The sequence below is a fragment of the Mixophyes fleayi genome, chromosome 9 (genome assembly GCF_038048845.1).
Source record: "Mixophyes fleayi isolate aMixFle1 chromosome 9, aMixFle1.hap1, whole genome shotgun sequence".
NCBI classification, from domain to species: domain Eukaryota; kingdom Metazoa; phylum Chordata; class Amphibia; order Anura; family Limnodynastidae; genus Mixophyes; species Mixophyes fleayi.
Genome location: NC_134410.1, coordinates 110401050 through 110421228, shown reverse-complemented (window position 1 = coordinate 110421228; position 20179 = coordinate 110401050). Strand labels below are relative to the sequence as shown.

Below are 20179 nucleotides of genomic sequence, written 5' to 3'. Positions count from 1 at the left end.
TGGGTAGCTGAATATCACTTAGCTATCTTTCCTTTATAACAAATGGGCCCATGATAGAGAGAGAGAGAGAAGCAACAGTAAAACTGAGCAGTATAAAAGTAAAAGTCAAAACCATACTTGCCTACTTTTAAGCACTGAAGTCCGGGAGATCCTGGACAGGGGGCGTGACTAGAGGGCGGGAGGGGGCGGGGCACGGTCAATCGCGTAATTTTGCCCCCCCCCCACATTGAAAATGATGTTTTGATGCGGGGAGCAGGGCCAAAATGACGCCATTCACTGCGAATCGCATTATTTTGGCCAGGTATTTGCCGGATGCAGGAGAGTTGTCTGCTCTCCCGGGAGTCCGACCCGGATTTCGGGACATTCCGGGAGAGTTGGCAAGTATGGTCAAAACACTTGCACAAATTATAATGCCCAAAAAACAGTTAATAATGCCAAGCAAGTTCTCAACAGTTTTATGTAAACGATTGGCTACAGGAAGCACTATTTCAGTGGGGTCTAGTACCAATATTTTAAATATACCTCAGTTGAATACACAGCAGCTCCTATTCATATAGATAAATGAAAATATACATGGAAGAAAAGATGTCTCTGTACAGAATGATTTATATCTTTGTTTTTTTATAGAGCATTTTGCCACGAGTCCCAGCGTTGCCCGCGCCACAGCGGGTCATCCCAGCCGTCGCTATGGTGACCGGGACGTCACTTCCCTCTTTTCCGTCCCGGCCGTCACCAAGGCAACGGCCGGGTCACTTCTCTAATCAGCACATAATTGTGCGCATTCTGTGGCATTAATTAGTAGCCTCCTGAGGAGGTATTAGGCCAATCTGAGCTCTGGTCTCTCATTGGTCAGTGTGGGTATATAGGGCAGGGAGGGCCTAGCCTCCCTGCCAGTTATAGCTTCTGTTCACACACTTGCTGACCGGCTCCATATCCCTGTGGATACTCTGCCTGTAATCTGACCGATACCTGTTGTTCTGGACCCAGCTGTTTGCCGATTGCCCCTGACCTCTGCCTATTTACTGGACTCTCCTTGCCTGCATCCTGCCCTAACCCTTGGCCTATCTATGGTTATTCTGACTGCTTCGTTCCCATGTCCCTCGGTCTGTCCCTGATTTAGTCCCTCGTATTCCGGTTACTCCTCCTATTCCCTGTGCTACGGTTTCTGTACATAAGCTCCCACTACACTGAGTTGAAGACCTGGGGGTATCCGAGTACCTGTGATCATAACATGCTCTACGAGTCAGGTGGCAGCTACAGGCGAGGACCTCTACCATCTGTTCTAGGAGTTCATGTCAGAACCGCCAGCCACAACACAGGTATAGAAAAGAAAAAGTGTGGAAAGGCACCGTACTTAAAGGGGAACTCTTCCTAAACATATTTGCACCATCATTCTCCTTCACCATCTAGTACAAAAACAGGGGCCCTATGATGGAACACCTGCTGCTTTTAAGTGAAACTCGCACAAAAGGGGTGTGAGAGAAGGAGGCCCAATCATGGACATTGCAGCTTCTGATTGGTCCTCCCACTCACGCATTGCAGCTTCTGATTGGAACTCCCATTCCCCGCCCCCATTCTGGAGTAATTTTAAAGAGGTGAACGAAAATATTCACCCCTTTAGCTGGTAAGATGCTATAAGCTTAATGCATACCCCAAAAACAATGCAAATCCAGGCTTTCATGTCATCTGGTTACTTTAAAAATATTCACTTGAAAAAAGTTTTGGGTTTATTCATAGCAGTAGTTTGTTGTTTGCATTTGTGGTAGGTTTAACCCTTGAAAATCTTTTTTAAAAAAACATTCTGAAAACATACTAATAACCAAACATTTTTACAGCCATATTATTTCTGTAATATGAAAATGTACTAAAAAATGTTATTTATTCTGCAATGTAGAGGACAAAAATAGTCTCAGAAACTGAAAATAAACTCAGAACTCAAGATCAAACCACTAAGCTCATTAAGCTCATATTATGTGCAGTTTAGATGTGCAAGATATATATATATATATATATATATATATATATATATATATATATATATATATATTATTTTACTAATCTCTATGTTTTGTACTGATGAGAAAATCGTAAAACATTTTTTCTACAGCCTGCTGGTAATCATAATTTGTGATAAGCATCATTCCTGTTAACAGCTAAACTGGGAGTGCAGAATATATTTTAAAGGGCATCGCATTTTTTTAATACTGTGTGTATTTCTCTTGTACCTTGGCTGTAAAAATCTGAAATTATTTTTTATATAGCACTCAGAAGGCAAGGCTGAGTGGAAGGCCACAAATCAGCTTTAGTACTGTGTATGAAGCCCCTTACTTACAATAGGAAAAAGTTATGTCTTACAGTCTCTATACAATGCCCTAAATATACAAAAGTTATTGCTTGCAGCCTATATACAATGCTCGGTAGCTGGTCCACCAGCTGTAATTACACAACAGTCCCCACAGTCTGGGCAGATGGTGTTTCATATATGAGCATGACAATGCTCATATCTGGCTGACCTGTTTGTACATGTTTCCACCAATGATTTAATGATGCTTTATGTTTTTTTAGGTAATGGGTCAAATTTGCACAATACAAACATAGCCACCACTGTCAATACTATGGCAGTTCTGAGCAGACACAAGCGTGACTTTATTCCAAATCCACTAACAACAAAGACCTAATTATAGCAGACACAATAAATGAAATCATTCAAGCTTCAACGATTTGCAACATTTGTCTATCACAAAGTGCATACCAATAGGCATGCTTTATATGGCCCTTCAATATGCCAATCCCATCACACCCCATCCCCCCTTTGCCCTACCACTTAAATTATATATTCAGTGTTTACTCATTCTCTGCAATCCCGTCCAGCAGGGCAGGGGTTACACACAGCATAGACGGAAGGAGCAGAAAACCGCACATTTCTTGTGCAAAAGTAAAAGAGGAACAATAAGTTTTATATGAGGGTGGGAGAGCAATACAAGGAGGGAGACTGCACGGGGCAATAGAGGGATTAGGGGCAGAAGGTGCAAGAAGTATTAGTACTAGTAGATAGGAGCAGACAACAATAGACAAGGTGGAAGCGGAGAAGGAGATAAATCACGCCGGGACTAGGCTAAGACAGGGGGGAGGCAGAAGAACGACTGGGGGAAGTAGAAGGGCCGGAGAGAGGATAAGGTGAGAACTACAAGTTACATACAAAGAGCAATAAATAGTTTATGGGAAAATAGATGACTGTGACCTGAGATGAGGGTCCTGCGGCTCCCAGTGTCCCAGCTCAGTCCAGGTTGCCAGGAGCAGCGCAATACAAACTCGAGTCAGGGAAGGGTTGTGTCTCCACAGCAACACAGCCACTCACTGTATTATACACAGTGTGCCTGCTACACACACCACAGCCACTCACTGTATCACATACACAGTGTGCCTGCTACACACACCACAGCCACTCACTGTATTATACACAGTGTGCCTGCAGCACACACCACAGCCACTCACTGTATCACATACATAGTGTGCCTGCTACACACACCATATCCACTCACTGTATTATACACAGTGTGCCTGCTACACACACCATATCCACTCACTGTATTATACACAGTGTGCCTGCAACACCCACCACAGCCACTCACTGTATTATACACAGTGTGCCTGCTACACACACCACAGCCACTCACTGTATCACATGCACAGTGTGCCTGCAACACACACCACAGCCACTCACTGTATTATACACAGTGTGCCTGCTACACACACCACAGCCACTCACTGTATCACATACACAGTGTGCCTGCTACACACACCACAGCCACTCACTGTATCACATACACAGTGTGCCTGCTACACACACCACAGCCACTCACTGTATCACATGCACAATGTGCCTGCAACACACACCACAGCCACTCACTGTATTATACACAGTGTGCCTGCAACACACACCACAGCCACTCACTGTATTATACACAGTGTGCCTGCAGCACACACCACAGCCACTCACTGTATCACATACACAGTGTGCCTGCTACACACACCACAGCCACTCACTGTATCACATACATAGTGTGCCTGCTACACACACCATATCCACTCACTGTATTATACACAGTGTGCCTGCAGCACACACCACAGCCACTCACTGTATCACATACATAGTGTGCCTGCTACACACACCATATCCACTCACTGTATTATACACAGTGTGCCTGCAACACCCACCACAGCCACTCACTGTATTATACACAGTGTGCCTGCTACACACACCACAGCCACTCACTGTATCACATGCACAGTGTGCCTGCAACACACACCACAGCCACTCACTGTATTATACACAGTGTGCCTGCTACACACACCACAGCCACTCACTGTATCACATACACAGTGTGCCTGCTACACACACCACAGCCACTCACTGTATCACATACACAGTGTGCCTGCTACACACACCACAGCCACTCACTGTATCACATGCACAGTGTGCCTGCAACACACACCACAGCCACTCACTGTATTATACACAGTGTGCCTGCAACACACACCACAGCCACTCACTGTATTATACACAGTGTGCCTGCAGCACACACCACAGCCACTCACTGTATCACATACACAGTGTGCCTGCTACACACACCACAGCCACTCACTGTATCACATACATAGTGTGCCTGCTACACACACCATATCCACTCACTGTATTATACACAGTGTGCCTGCAACACACACCACAGCCACTCACTGTATTATACACAGTGTGCCTGCAACACACACCACAGCCACTCACTGTATTATACACAGTGTGCCTGCTACACACACCACAGCCACTCACTGTATCACATACATAGTGTGCCTGCTACGCACACCATATCCACTCACTGTATTATACACAGTGTGCCTGCAACACACACCACAGCCACTCACTGTATCACATACACAGTGTGCCTGCTACACACACCACAGCCACTCACTGTATCACATACACAGTGTGCCTGCAACACACACCACAGCCACTCACTGTATCACATACATAGTGTGCCTGCTACACACACCACAGCCACTCACTGTATCACATGCACAGTGTGCCTGCAACACACACCACAGCCACTCACTGTATTATACACAGTGTGCCTGCAACACACACCACAGCCACTCACTGTATTATACACAGTGTGCCTGCTACACACACCACAGCTACTCACTGTATTATACACAGTGTGCCTGCTACACACACCACAGCCACTCACTGTATCACATACACAGTGTGCCTGCAACACACACCACAGCCACACACTGTATTATACACAGTGTGCCTGCTACACACACCACAGCCACTCACTGTATCACATACACAGTGTGCCTGCTACACACACCACAGCCACTCACTGTATTATACACAGTGTGCCTGCAACACACACCACAGCCACTCACTGTATTATACACAGTGTGCCTGCAACACACACCACAGCCACTCACTGTATCACATACACAGTGTGCCTGCTACACACACCACAGCCACTCACTGTATCACATACACAGTGTGCCTGCAACACACACCACAGCCACTCACTGTATTATACACAGTGTGCCTGCAACACACACCACAGCCACTCACTGTATTATACACAGTGTGCCTGCTACACACACCACAGCCACTCACTGTATTATACACAGTGTGCCTGCAACACACACCACAGCCACTCACTGTATTATACACAGTGTGCCTGCTACACACACCACAGCCACTCACTGTATCACATACATAGTGTGCCTGCTACGCACACCATATCCACTCACTGTATTATACACAGTGTGCCTGCAACACACACCACAGCCACTCACTGTATCACATACACAGTGTGCCTGCTACACACACCACAGCCACTCACTGTATCACATACACAGTGTGCCTGCAACACACACCACAGCCACTCACTGTATCACATACATAGTGTGCCTGCTACACACACCACAGCCACTCACTGTATCACATGCACAGTGTGCCTGCAACACACACCACAGCCACTCACTGTATTATACACAGTGTGCCTGCAACACACACCACAGCCACTCACTGTATTATACACAGTGTGCCTGCTACACACACCACAGCTACTCACTGTATTATACACAGTGTGCCTGCTACACACACCACAGCCACTCACTGTATCACATACACAGTGTGCCTGCAACACACACCACAGCCACACACTGTATTATACACAGTGTGCCTGCTACACACACCACAGCCACTCACTGTATCACATACACAGTGTGCCTGCTACACACACCACAGCCACTCACTGTATTATACACAGTGTGCCTGCAACACACACCACAGCCACTCACTGTATCACATACACAGTGTGCCTGCAACACACACCACAGCCACTCACTGTATCACATACACAGTGTGCCTGCTACACACACCACAGCCACTCACTGTATCACATACACAGTGTGCCTGCAACACACACCACAGCCACTCACTGTATTATACACAGTGTGCCTGCAACACACACCACAGCCACTCACTGTATTATACACAGTGTGCCTGCTACACACACCACAGCCACTCACTGTATTATACACAGTGTGCCTGCAACACACACCACAGCCACTCACTGTATTATACACAGTGTGCCTGCTACACACACCACAGCCACTCACTGTATCACATACATAGTGTGCCTGCTACGCACACCATATCCACTCACTGTATTATACACAGTGTGCCTGCAACACCCACCACAGCCACTCACTGTATTATACACAGTGTGCCTGCTACACACACCACAGCCACTCACTGTATCACATGCACAGTGTGCCTGCAACACACACCACAGCCACTCACTGTATTATACACAGTGTGCCTGCTACACACACCACAGCCACTCACTGTATCACATACACAGTGTGCCTGCTACACACACCACAGCCACTCACTGTATCACATACACAGTGTGCCTGCTACACACACCACAGCCACTCACTGTATCACATGCACAGTGTGCCTGCAACACACACCACAGCCACTCACTGTATTATACACAGTGTGCCTGCAACACACACCACAGCCACTCACTGTATTATACACAGTGTGCCTGCAGCACACACCACAGCCACTCACTGTATCACATACACAGTGTGCCTGCTACACACACCACAGCCACTCACTGTATCACATACATAGTGTGCCTGCTACACACACCATATCCACTCACTGTATTATACACAGTGTGCCTGCAGCACACACCACAGCCACTCACTGTATCACATACATAGTGTGCCTGCTACACACACCATATCCACTCACTGTATTATACACAGTGTGCCTGCAACACCCACCACAGCCACTCACTGTATTATACACAGTGTGCCTGCTACACACACCACAGCCACTCACTGTATCACATGCACAGTGTGCCTGCAACACACACCACAGCCACTCACTGTATTATACACAGTGTGCCTGCTACACACACCACAGCCACTCACTGTATCACATACACAGTGTGCCTGCTACACACACCACAGCCACTCACTGTATCACATACACAGTGTGCCTGCTACACACACCACAGCCACTCACTGTATCACATGCACAGTGTGCCTGCAACACACACCACAGCCACTCACTGTATTATACACAGTGTGCCTGCAACACACACCACAGCCACTCACTGTATTATACACAGTGTGCCTGCAGCACACACCACAGCCACTCACTGTATCACATACACAGTGTGCCTGCTACACACACCACAGCCACTCACTGTATCACATACATAGTGTGCCTGCTACACACACCATATCCACTCACTGTATTATACACAGTGTGCCTGCAACACACACCACAGCCACTCACTGTATTATACACAGTGTGCCTGCAACACACACCACAGCCACTCACTGTATTATACACAGTGTGCCTGCTACACACACCACAGCCACTCACTGTATCACATACACAGTGTGCCTGCTACACACACCACAGCCACTCACTGTATCACATACACAGTGTGCCTGCAACACACACCACAGCCACTCACTGTATCACATACATAGTGTGCCTGCTACGCACACCATATCCACTCACTGTATTATACACAGTGTGCCTGCAACACACACCACAGCCACTCACTGTATCACATACACAGTGTGCCTGCTACACACACCACAGCCACTCACTGTATCACATACACAGTGTGCCTGCAACACACACCACAGCCACTCACTGTATCACATACATAGTGTGCCTGCTACACACACCACAGCCACTCACTGTATCACATGCACAGTGTGCCTGCAACACACACCACAGCCACTCACTGTATTATACACAGTGTGCCTGCAACACACACCACAGCCACTCACTGTATTATACACAGTGTGCCTGCTACACACACCACAGCTACTCACTGTATTATACACAGTGTGCCTGCTACACACACCACAGCCACTCACTGTATCACATACACAGTGTGCCTGCAACACACACCACAGCCACACACTGTATTATACACAGTGTGCCTGCTACACACACCACAGCCACTCACTGTATCACATACACAGTGTGCCTGCTACACACACCACAGCCACTCACTGTATTATACACAGTGTGCCTGCAACACACACCACAGCCACTCACTGTATTATACACAGTGTGCCTGCAACACACACCACAGCCACTCACTGTATCACATACACAGTGTGCCTGCTACACACACCACAGCCACTCACTGTATCACATACACAGTGTGCCTGCAACACACACCACAGCCACTCACTGTATTATACACAGTGTGCCTGCAACACACACCACAGCCACTCACTGTATTATACACAGTGTGCCTGCTACACACACCACAGCCACTCACTGTATTATACACAGTGTGCCTGCAACACACACCACAGCCACTCACTGTATTATACACAGTGTGCCTGCTACACACACCACAGCCACTCACTGTATCACATACATAGTGTGCCTGCTACGCACACCATATCCACTCACTGTATTATACACAGTGTGCCTGCAACACACACCACAGCCACTCACTGTATCACATACACAGTGTGCCTGCTACACACACCACAGCCACTCACTGTATCACATACACAGTGTGCCTGCAACACACACCACAGCCACTCACTGTATCACATACATAGTGTGCCTGCTACACACACCACAGCCACTCACTGTATCACATGCACAGTGTGCCTGCAACACACACCACAGCCACTCACTGTATTATACACAGTGTGCCTGCTACACACACCACAGCCACTCACTGTATCACATACACAGTGTGCCTGCTACACACACCACAGCCACTCACTGTATCACATACACAGTGTGCCTGCTACACACACCACAGCCACTCACTGTATCACATGCACAGTGTGCCTGCAACACACACCACAGCCACTCACTGTATTATACACAGTGTGCCTGCAACACACACCACAGCCACTCACTGTATTATACACAGTGTGCCTGCAGCACACACCACAGCCACTCACTGTATCACATACACAGTGTGCCTGCTACACACACCACAGCCACTCACTGTATCACATACATAGTGTGCCTGCTACACACACCATATCCACTCACTGTATTATACACAGTGTGCCTGCAGCACACACCACAGCCACTCACTGTATCACATACATAGTGTGCCTGCTACACACACCATATCCACTCACTGTATTATACACAGTGTGCCTGCAACACCCACCACAGCCACTCACTGTATTATACACAGTGTGCCTGCTACACACACCACAGCCACTCACTGTATCACATGCACAGTGTGCCTGCAACACACACCACAGCCACTCACTGTATTATACACAGTGTGCCTGCTACACACACCACAGCCACTCACTGTATCACATACACAGTGTGCCTGCTACACACACCACAGCCACTCACTGTATCACATACACAGTGTGCCTGCTACACACACCACAGCCACTCACTGTATCACATGCACAGTGTGCCTGCAACACACACCACAGCCACTCACTGTATTATACACAGTGTGCCTGCAACACACACCACAGCCACTCACTGTATTATACACAGTGTGCCTGCAGCACACACCACAGCCACTCACTGTATCACATACACAGTGTGCCTGCTACACACACCACAGCCACTCACTGTATCACATACATAGTGTGCCTGCTACACACACCATATCCACTCACTGTATTATACACAGTGTGCCTGCAACACACACCACAGCCACTCACTGTATTATACACAGTGTGCCTGCAACACACACCACAGCCACTCACTGTATTATACACAGTGTGCCTGCTACACACACCACAGCCACTCACTGTATCACATACATAGTGTGCCTGCTACGCACACCATATCCACTCACTGTATTATACACAGTGTGCCTGCAACACACACCACAGCCACTCACTGTATCACATACACAGTGTGCCTGCTACACACACCACAGCCACTCACTGTATCACATACACAGTGTGCCTGCAACACACACCACAGCCACTCACTGTATCACATACATAGTGTGCCTGCTACACACACCACAGCCACTCACTGTATCACATGCACAGTGTGCCTGCAACACACACCACAGCCACTCACTGTATTATACACAGTGTGCCTGCAACACACACCACAGCCACTCACTGTATTATACACAGTGTGCCTGCTACACACACCACAGCTACTCACTGTATTATACACAGTGTGCCTGCTACACACACCACAGCCACTCACTGTATCACATACACAGTGTGCCTGCAACACACACCACAGCCACACACTGTATTATACACAGTGTGCCTGCTACACACACCACAGCCACTCACTGTATCACATACACAGTGTGCCTGCTACACACACCACAGCCACTCACTGTATTATACACAGTGTGCCTGCAACACACACCACAGCCACTCACTGTATTATACACAGTGTGCCTGCAACACACACCACAGCCACTCACTGTATCACATACACAGTGTGCCTGCTACACACACCACAGCCACTCACTGTATCACATACACAGTGTGCCTGCAACACACACCACAGCCACTCACTGTATTATACACAGTGTGCCTGCAACACACACCACAGCCACTCACTGTATTATACACAGTGTGCCTGCTACACACACCACAGCCACTCACTGTATTATACACAGTGTGCCTGCAACACACACCACAGCCACTCACTGTATTATACACAGTGTGCCTGCTACACACACCACAGCCACTCACTGTATCACATACATAGTGTGCCTGCTACGCACACCATATCCACTCACTGTATTATACACAGTGTGCCTGCAACACACACCACAGCCACTCACTGTATCACATACACAGTGTGCCTGCTACACACACCACAGCCACTCACTGTATCACATACACAGTGTGCCTGCAACACACACCACAGCCACTCACTGTATCACATACATAGTGTGCCTGCTACACACACCACAGCCACTCACTGTATCACATGCACAGTGTGCCTGCAACACACACCACAGCCACTCACTGTATTATACACAGTGTGCCTGCAACACACACCACAGCCACTCACTGTATTATACACAGTGTGCCTGCTACACACACCACAGCTACTCACTGTATTATACACAGTGTGCCTGCTACACACACCACAGCCACTCACTGTATCACATACACAGTGTGCCTGCAACACACACCACAGCCACACACTGTATTATACACAGTGTGCCTGCTACACACACCACAGCCACTCACTGTATCACATACACAGTGTGCCTGCTACACACACCACAGCCACTCACTGTATTATACACAGTGTGCCTGCAACACACACCACAGCCACTCACTGTATCACATACACAGTGTGCCTGCAACACACACCACAGCCACTCACTGTATCACATACACAGTGTGCCTGCTACACACACCACAGCCACTCACTGTATCACATACACAGTGTGCCTGCAACACACACCACAGCCACTCACTGTATTATACACAGTGTGCCTGCAACACACACCACAGCCACTCACTGTATTATACACAGTGTGCCTGCTACACACACCACAGCCACTCACTGTATTATACACAGTGTGCCTGCAACACACACCACAGCCACTCACTGTATTATACACAGTGTGCCTGCTACACACACCACAGCCACTCACTGTATCACATACATAGTGTGCCTGCTACGCACACCATATCCACTCACTGTATTATACACAGTGTGCCTGCAACACCCACCACAGCCACTCACTGTATTATACACAGTGTGCCTGCTACACACACCACAGCCACTCACTGTATCACATGCACAGTGTGCCTGCAATACACACCACAGCCACTCACTGTATTATACACAGTGTGCCTGCTACACACACCACAGCCACTCACTGTATCACATACACAGTGTGCCTGCTACACACACCACAGCCACTCACTGTATCACATACACAGTGTGCCTGCTACACACACCACAGCCACTCACTGTATCACATGCACAGTGTGCCTGCAACACACACCACAGCCACTCACTGTATTATACACAGTGTGCCTGCAACACACACCACAGCCACTCACTGTATTATACACAGTGTGCCTGCAGCACACACCACAGCCACTCACTGTATCACATACACAGTGTGCCTGCTACACACACCACAGCCACTCACTGTATCACATACATAGTGTGCCTGCTACACACACCATATCCACTCACTGTATTATACACAGTGTGCCTGCAGCACACACCACAGCCACTCACTGTATCACATACATAGTGTGCCTGCTACACACACCATATCCACTCACTGTATTATACACAGTGTGCCTGCAACACCCACCACAGCCACTCACTGTATTATACACAGTGTGCCTGCTACACACACCACAGCCACTCACTGTATCACATGCACAGTGTGCCTGCAACACACACCACAGCCACTCACTGTATTATACACAGTGTGCCTGCTACACACACCACAGCCACTCACTGTATCACATACACAGTGTGCCTGCTACACACACCACAGCCACTCACTGTATCACATACACAGTGTGCCTGCTACACACACCACAGCCACTCACTGTATCACATGCACAGTGTGCCTGCAACACACACCACAGCCACTCACTGTATTATACACAGTGTGCCTGCAACACACACCACAGCCACTCACTGTATTATACACAGTGTGCCTGCAGCACACACCACAGCCACTCACTGTATCACATACACAGTGTGCCTGCTACACACACCACAGCCACTCACTGTATCACATACATAGTGTGCCTGCTACACACACCATATCCACTCACTGTATTATACACAGTGTGCCTGCAACACACACCACAGCCACTCACTGTATTATACACAGTGTGCCTGCAACACACACCACAGCCACTCACTGTATTATACACAGTGTGCCTGCTACACACACCACAGCCACTCACTGTATCACATACATAGTGTGCCTGCTACGCACACCATATCCACTCACTGTATTATACACAGTGTGCCTGCAACACACACCACAGCCACTCACTGTATCACATACACAGTGTGCCTGCTACACACACCACAGCCACTCACTGTATCACATACACAGTGTGCCTGCAACACACACCACAGCCACTCACTGTATCACATACATAGTGTGCCTGCTACACACACCACAGCCACTCACTGTATCACATGCACAGTGTGCCTGCAACACACACCACAGCCACTCACTGTATTATACACAGTGTGCCTGCAACACACACCACAGCCACTCACTGTATTATACACAGTGTGCCTGCTACACACACCACAGCTACTCACTGTATTATACACAGTGTGCCTGCTACACACACCACAGCCACTCACTGTATCACATACACAGTGTGCCTGCAACACACACCACAGCCACACACTGTATTATACACAGTGTGCCTGCTACACACACCACAGCCACTCACTGTATCACATACACAGTGTGCCTGCTACACACACCACAGCCACTCACTGTATTATACACAGTGTGCCTGCAACACACACCACAGCCACTCACTGTATTATACACAGTGTGCCTGCAACACACACCACAGCCACTCACTGTATCACATACACAGTGTGCCTGCTACACACACCACAGCCACTCACTGTATCACATACACAGTGTGCCTGCAACACACACCATAGCCACTCACTGTATTATACACAGTGTGCCTGCAACACACACCACAGCCACTCACTGTATTATACACAGTGTGCCTGCAACACACACCACAGCCACTCACTGTATTATACACAGTGTGCCTGCTACACACACCACAGCTACTCACTGTATTATACACAGTGTGCCTGCTACACACACCACAGCCACTCACTGTATCACATACACAGTGTGCCTGCTACACACACCACAGCCACTCACTGTATCACATACACAGTGTGCCTGCAACACACACCATAGCCACTCACTGTATTATACACAGTGTGCCTGCAACACACACCACAGCCACTCACTGTATTATACACAGTGTGCCTGCAACACACACCACAGCCACTCACTGTATTATACACAGTGTGCCTGCTACACACACCACAGCTACTCACTGTATTATACACAGTGTGCCTGCTACACACACCACAGCCACTCACTGTATCACATACACAGTGTGCCTGCAACACACACCACAGCCACACACTGTATTATACACAGTGTGCCTGCTACACACACCACAGCCACTCACTGTATCACATACACAGTGTGCCTGCTACACACACCACAGCCACTCACTGTATTATACACAGTGTGCCTGCAACACACACCACAGCCACTCACTGTATCACATACACAGTGTGCCTGCAACACACACCACAGCCACTCACTGTATCACATACACAGTGTGCCTGCAACACACACCACAGCCACTCACTGTATTACACAGTGTGCCTGCTACACACACCACAGCCACTCACTGTATCACATACATAGTGTGCCTGCTACACACACCACAGACACTCACTGTATTATACACAGTGTGCCTGCAACACACACCACAGCCACTCACTGTATTATACACAGTGTGCCTGCAACACACACCACAGCCACTCACTGTATCACATACACAGTGTGCCTGCTACACACACCACAGCCACTCACTGTATCATACACAGTGTGCCTGCTACACACACCACAGCCACTCACTGTATCACATACACAGTGTGCCTGCAACACACACCACAGCCACTCACTGTATTATACACAGTGTGCCTGCTACACACACCACAGCCACTCACTGTATCACATACACAGTGTGCCTGCTACACACACCACAGCCACTCACTGTATCACATACACAGTGTGCCTGCTACACACACCACAGTCACTCACTGTATTATACACAGTGTGCCTGCTACACACACCACAGCCACTCACTGTATTATACACAGTGTGCCTGCTACACACACCACAGCCACTCACTGTATTATACACAGTGTGCCTGCAACACACACCACAGCCACTCACTGTATTATACACAGTGTGCCTGCTACACACACCACAGTCACTCACTGTATTATACACAGTGTGCCTGCTACACACACCACAGCCACTCACTATATTATACACAGTGTGCCTGCTACACACACCACAGTCACTCACTGTATTACACAGTGTGCCTGCTACACACACCACAGCTACTCACTGTATTATACACAGTGTGCCTGCTACACACACACCACATCCACTCACTGTATTATACACAGTGTGCCTGCTACACACACCACAGCCACTCACTGTATTATACACAGTGTGCCTGCAACACACACCACAGCCACTCACTGTATTATACACAGTGTGCCTGCTACACACACCACAGCCACTCACTGTATTATACACAGTGTGCCTGCTACACACACCACAGCCACTCACTGTATTATACACAGTGTGCCTGCAACACACACCACAGCCACTCACTGTATTATACACAGTGTGCCTGCTACACACACCACAGCCACTCACTGTATCACATACATAGTGTGCCTGCTACGCACACCATATCCACTCACTGTATTATACACAGTGTGCCTGCAACACACACCACAGCCACTCACTGTATTATACACAGTGTGCCTGCTACACACACCACAGCCACTCACTGTATCACATACACAGTGTGCCTGCTACACACACCACAGCCACTGACTGTATCACATACACAGTGTGCCTGCAACACACACCACAGCCACTCACTGTATCACATACATAGTGTGCCTGCTACACACACCACAGCCACTCACTGTATCACATGCACAGTGTGCCTGCAACACACACCACAGCCACTCACTGTATTATACACAGTGTGCCTGCAACACACACCACAGCCACTCACTGTATTATACACAGTGTGCCTGCTACACACACCACAGCTACTCACTGTATTATACACAGTGTGCCTGCTACACACACCACAGCCACTCACTGTATCACATACACAGTGTGCCTGCAACACACACCACAGCCACACACTGTATTATACACAGTGTGCCTGCTACACACACCACAGCCACTCACTGTATCACATACACAGTGTGCCTGCTACACACACCACAGCCACTCACTGTATTATACACAGTGTGCCTGCAACACACACCACAGCCACTCACTGTATCACATACACAGTGTGCCTGCAACACACACCACAGCCACTCACTGTATCACATACACAGTGTGCCTGCAACACACACCACAGCCACTCACTGTATTACACAGTGTGCCTGCTACACACACCACAGCCACTCACTGTATCACATACATAGTGTGCCTGCTACACACACCACAGACACTCACTGTATTATACACAGTGTGCCTGCAACACACACCACAGCCACTCACTGTATTATACACAGTGTGCCTGCAACACACACCACAGCCACTCACTGTATCACATACACAGTGTGCCTGCAACACACACCACAGCCACTCACTGTATCATACACAGTGTGCCTGCTACACACACCACAGCCACTCACTGTATCACATACACAGTGTGCCTGCAACACACACCACAGCCACTCACTGTATTATACACAGTGTGCCTGCTACACACACCACAGCCACTCACTGTATCACATACACAGTGTGCCTGCTACACACACCACAGCCACTCACTGTATCACATACACAGTGTGCCTGCTACACACACCACAGTCACTCACTGTATTATACACAGTGTGCCTGCTACACACACCACAGCCACTCACTGTATTATACACAGTGTGCCTGCTACACACACCACAGCCACTCACTGTATTATACACAGTGTGCCTGCAACACACACCACAGCCACTCACTGTATTATACACAGTGTGCCTGCTACACACACCACAGTCACTCACTGTATTATACACAGTGTGCCTGCTACACACACCACAGCCACTCACTATATTATACACAGTGTGCCTGCTACACACACCACAGTCACTCACTGTATTACACAGTGTGCCTGCTACACACACCACAGCTACTCACTGTATTATACACAGTGTGCCTGCTACACACACACCACATCCACTCACTGTATTATACACAGTGTGCCTGCTACACACACCACAGCCACTCACTGTATTATACACAGTGTGCCTGCAACACACACCACAGCCACTCACTGTATTATACACAGTGTGCCTGCTACACACACCACAGCCACTCACTGTATTATACACAGTGTGCCTGCTACACACACCACAGCCACTCACTGTATTATACACAGTGTGCCTGCAACACACACCACAGCCACTCACTGTATTATACACAGTGTGCCTGCTACACACACCACAGCCACTCACTGTATCACATACATAGTGTGCCTGCTACGCACACCATATCCACTCACTGTATTATACACAGTGTGCCTACAACACAAACCACAGCCACTCACTGTATCACATACACAGTGTGCCTGCTACACACACCACAGCCACTCACTGTATCACATACACAGTGTGCCTGCAACACACACCACAGCCACTCACTGTATCACATACATAGTGTGCCTGCTACACACACCACATCCACTCACTGTATTATACACAGTGTGCCTGCAACACACACCACAGCCACTCACTGTATCACATACACAGTGTGCCTGCAACACACACCACAGCCACTCACTGTATCACATGCACAGTGTGCCTGCAACACACACCACAGCCACTCACTGTATTATACACAGTGTGCCTGCAACACACACCACAGCCACTCACTGTATCACATACACAGTGTGACAGTGTGCCTGCAACACACACCACAGCCACACACTGTATTATACACAGTGTGCCTGCTACACACACCACAGCCACTCACTGTATCACATACACAGTGTGCCTGCTACACACACCACAGCCACTCACTGTATTATACACAGTGTGCCTGCAACACACACCACAGCCACTCACTGTATCACATACACAGTGTGCCTGCAACACACACCACAGCCACTCACTGTATCACATACACAGTGTGCCTGCAACACACACCACAGCCACTCACTGTATTATACACAGTGTGCCTGCAACACACACCACAGCCACTCACTGTATCACATACACAGTGTGCCTGCTACACACACCACAGCCACTCACTGTATCATACACAGTGTGCCTGCTACACACACCACAGCCACTCACTGTATCACATACACAGTGTGCCTGCAACACACACCACAGCCACTCACTGTATTATACACAGTGTGCCTGCTACACACACCACAGCCACTCACTGTATCACATACACAGTGTGCCTGCAGCACACACCACAGCCACTCACTGTATTATACACAGTGTGCCTGCTACACACACCACAGCCACTCACTGTATTATACACAGTGTGCCTGCAACACACACCACAGCCACTCACTGTATTATACACAGTGTGCCTGCTACACACACCACAGCTACTCACTGTATTATACACAGTGTGCCTGCTACACACACACCACATCCACTCACTGTATTATACACAGTGTGCCTGCTACACACACCACAGCCACTCACTGTATTATACACAGTGTGCCTGCAACACACACCACAGCCACTCACTGTATTATACACAGTGTGCCTGCTACACACACCACAGTCACTCACTGTATTATACACAGTGTGCCTGCTACACACACCACAGCCACTCACTGTATTATACACAGTGTGCCTGCTACACACACCACAGCCACTCACTGTATTATACACAGTGTGCCTGCTATACACACCACAGCCACTCACTGTATTATACACAGTGTGCCTGCTACACACACCACAGCTACTCACTGTATTATACACAGTGTGCCTGCAACACACACCACAGCCACTCACTGTATTATACACAGTGTGCCTGCTACACACACCACAGCCACTCACTGTATTATACACAGTGTGCCTGCAACACACACCACAGCCACTCACTGTATTATACACAGTGTGCCTGCTACACACACCACAGCCACTCACTGTATTATACACAGTGTGCCTGCTACACACACCACAGCCACTCACTGTATTATACACAGTGTGCCTGCAACACACACCACAGCCACTCACTGTATTATACACAGTGTGCCTGCTACACACACCACAGCCACTCACTGTATCACATACACAGTGTGCCTGCAACACACACCACATGCAGTCACTGTATAACACAGTGTGTCTGCAACACACACCACAGCCACTCGCTGTATCACCACATACACAGTGTGCCTGCAACACACACCACAGCCACTCACTGTATCACATACATAGTGTGCCTGCTACACACACCATATCCACTCACTGTATTATACACAGTGTGCCTGCAACACCCACCACAGCCACTCACTGTATTATACACAGTGTGCCTGCTACACACACCACAGCCACTCACTGTATCACATGCACAGTGTGCCTGCAACACACACCACAGCCACTCACTGTATTATACACAGTGTGCCTGCTACACACACCACAGCCACTCACTGTATCACATACACAGTGTGCCTGCTACACACACCACAGCCACTCACTGTATCACATACACAGTGTGCCTGCTACACACACCACAGCCACTCACTGTATCACATGCACAGTGTGCCTGCAACACACACCACAGCCACTCACTGTATTATACACAGTGTG

At 48.4% G+C, this 20179-nt stretch overlaps 1 protein-coding gene across 1 annotated transcript in view; it reads right to left on the bottom strand.

Moving 5' to 3' along the window:
* AKNA (AT-hook transcription factor) overlaps window positions 1-3333 on the bottom strand; it is a 42695-nt gene extending 39362 nt beyond the window's left edge. The window contains exon 1 of the mRNA XM_075184887.1: window positions 3242-3333. The gene's annotated coding sequence lies outside the window, so the exon portion shown is untranslated. The remainder of the gene's footprint in view (window positions 1-3241) is intronic.
* Between the last annotated feature and the right edge of the window lie 16846 nt (window positions 3334-20179).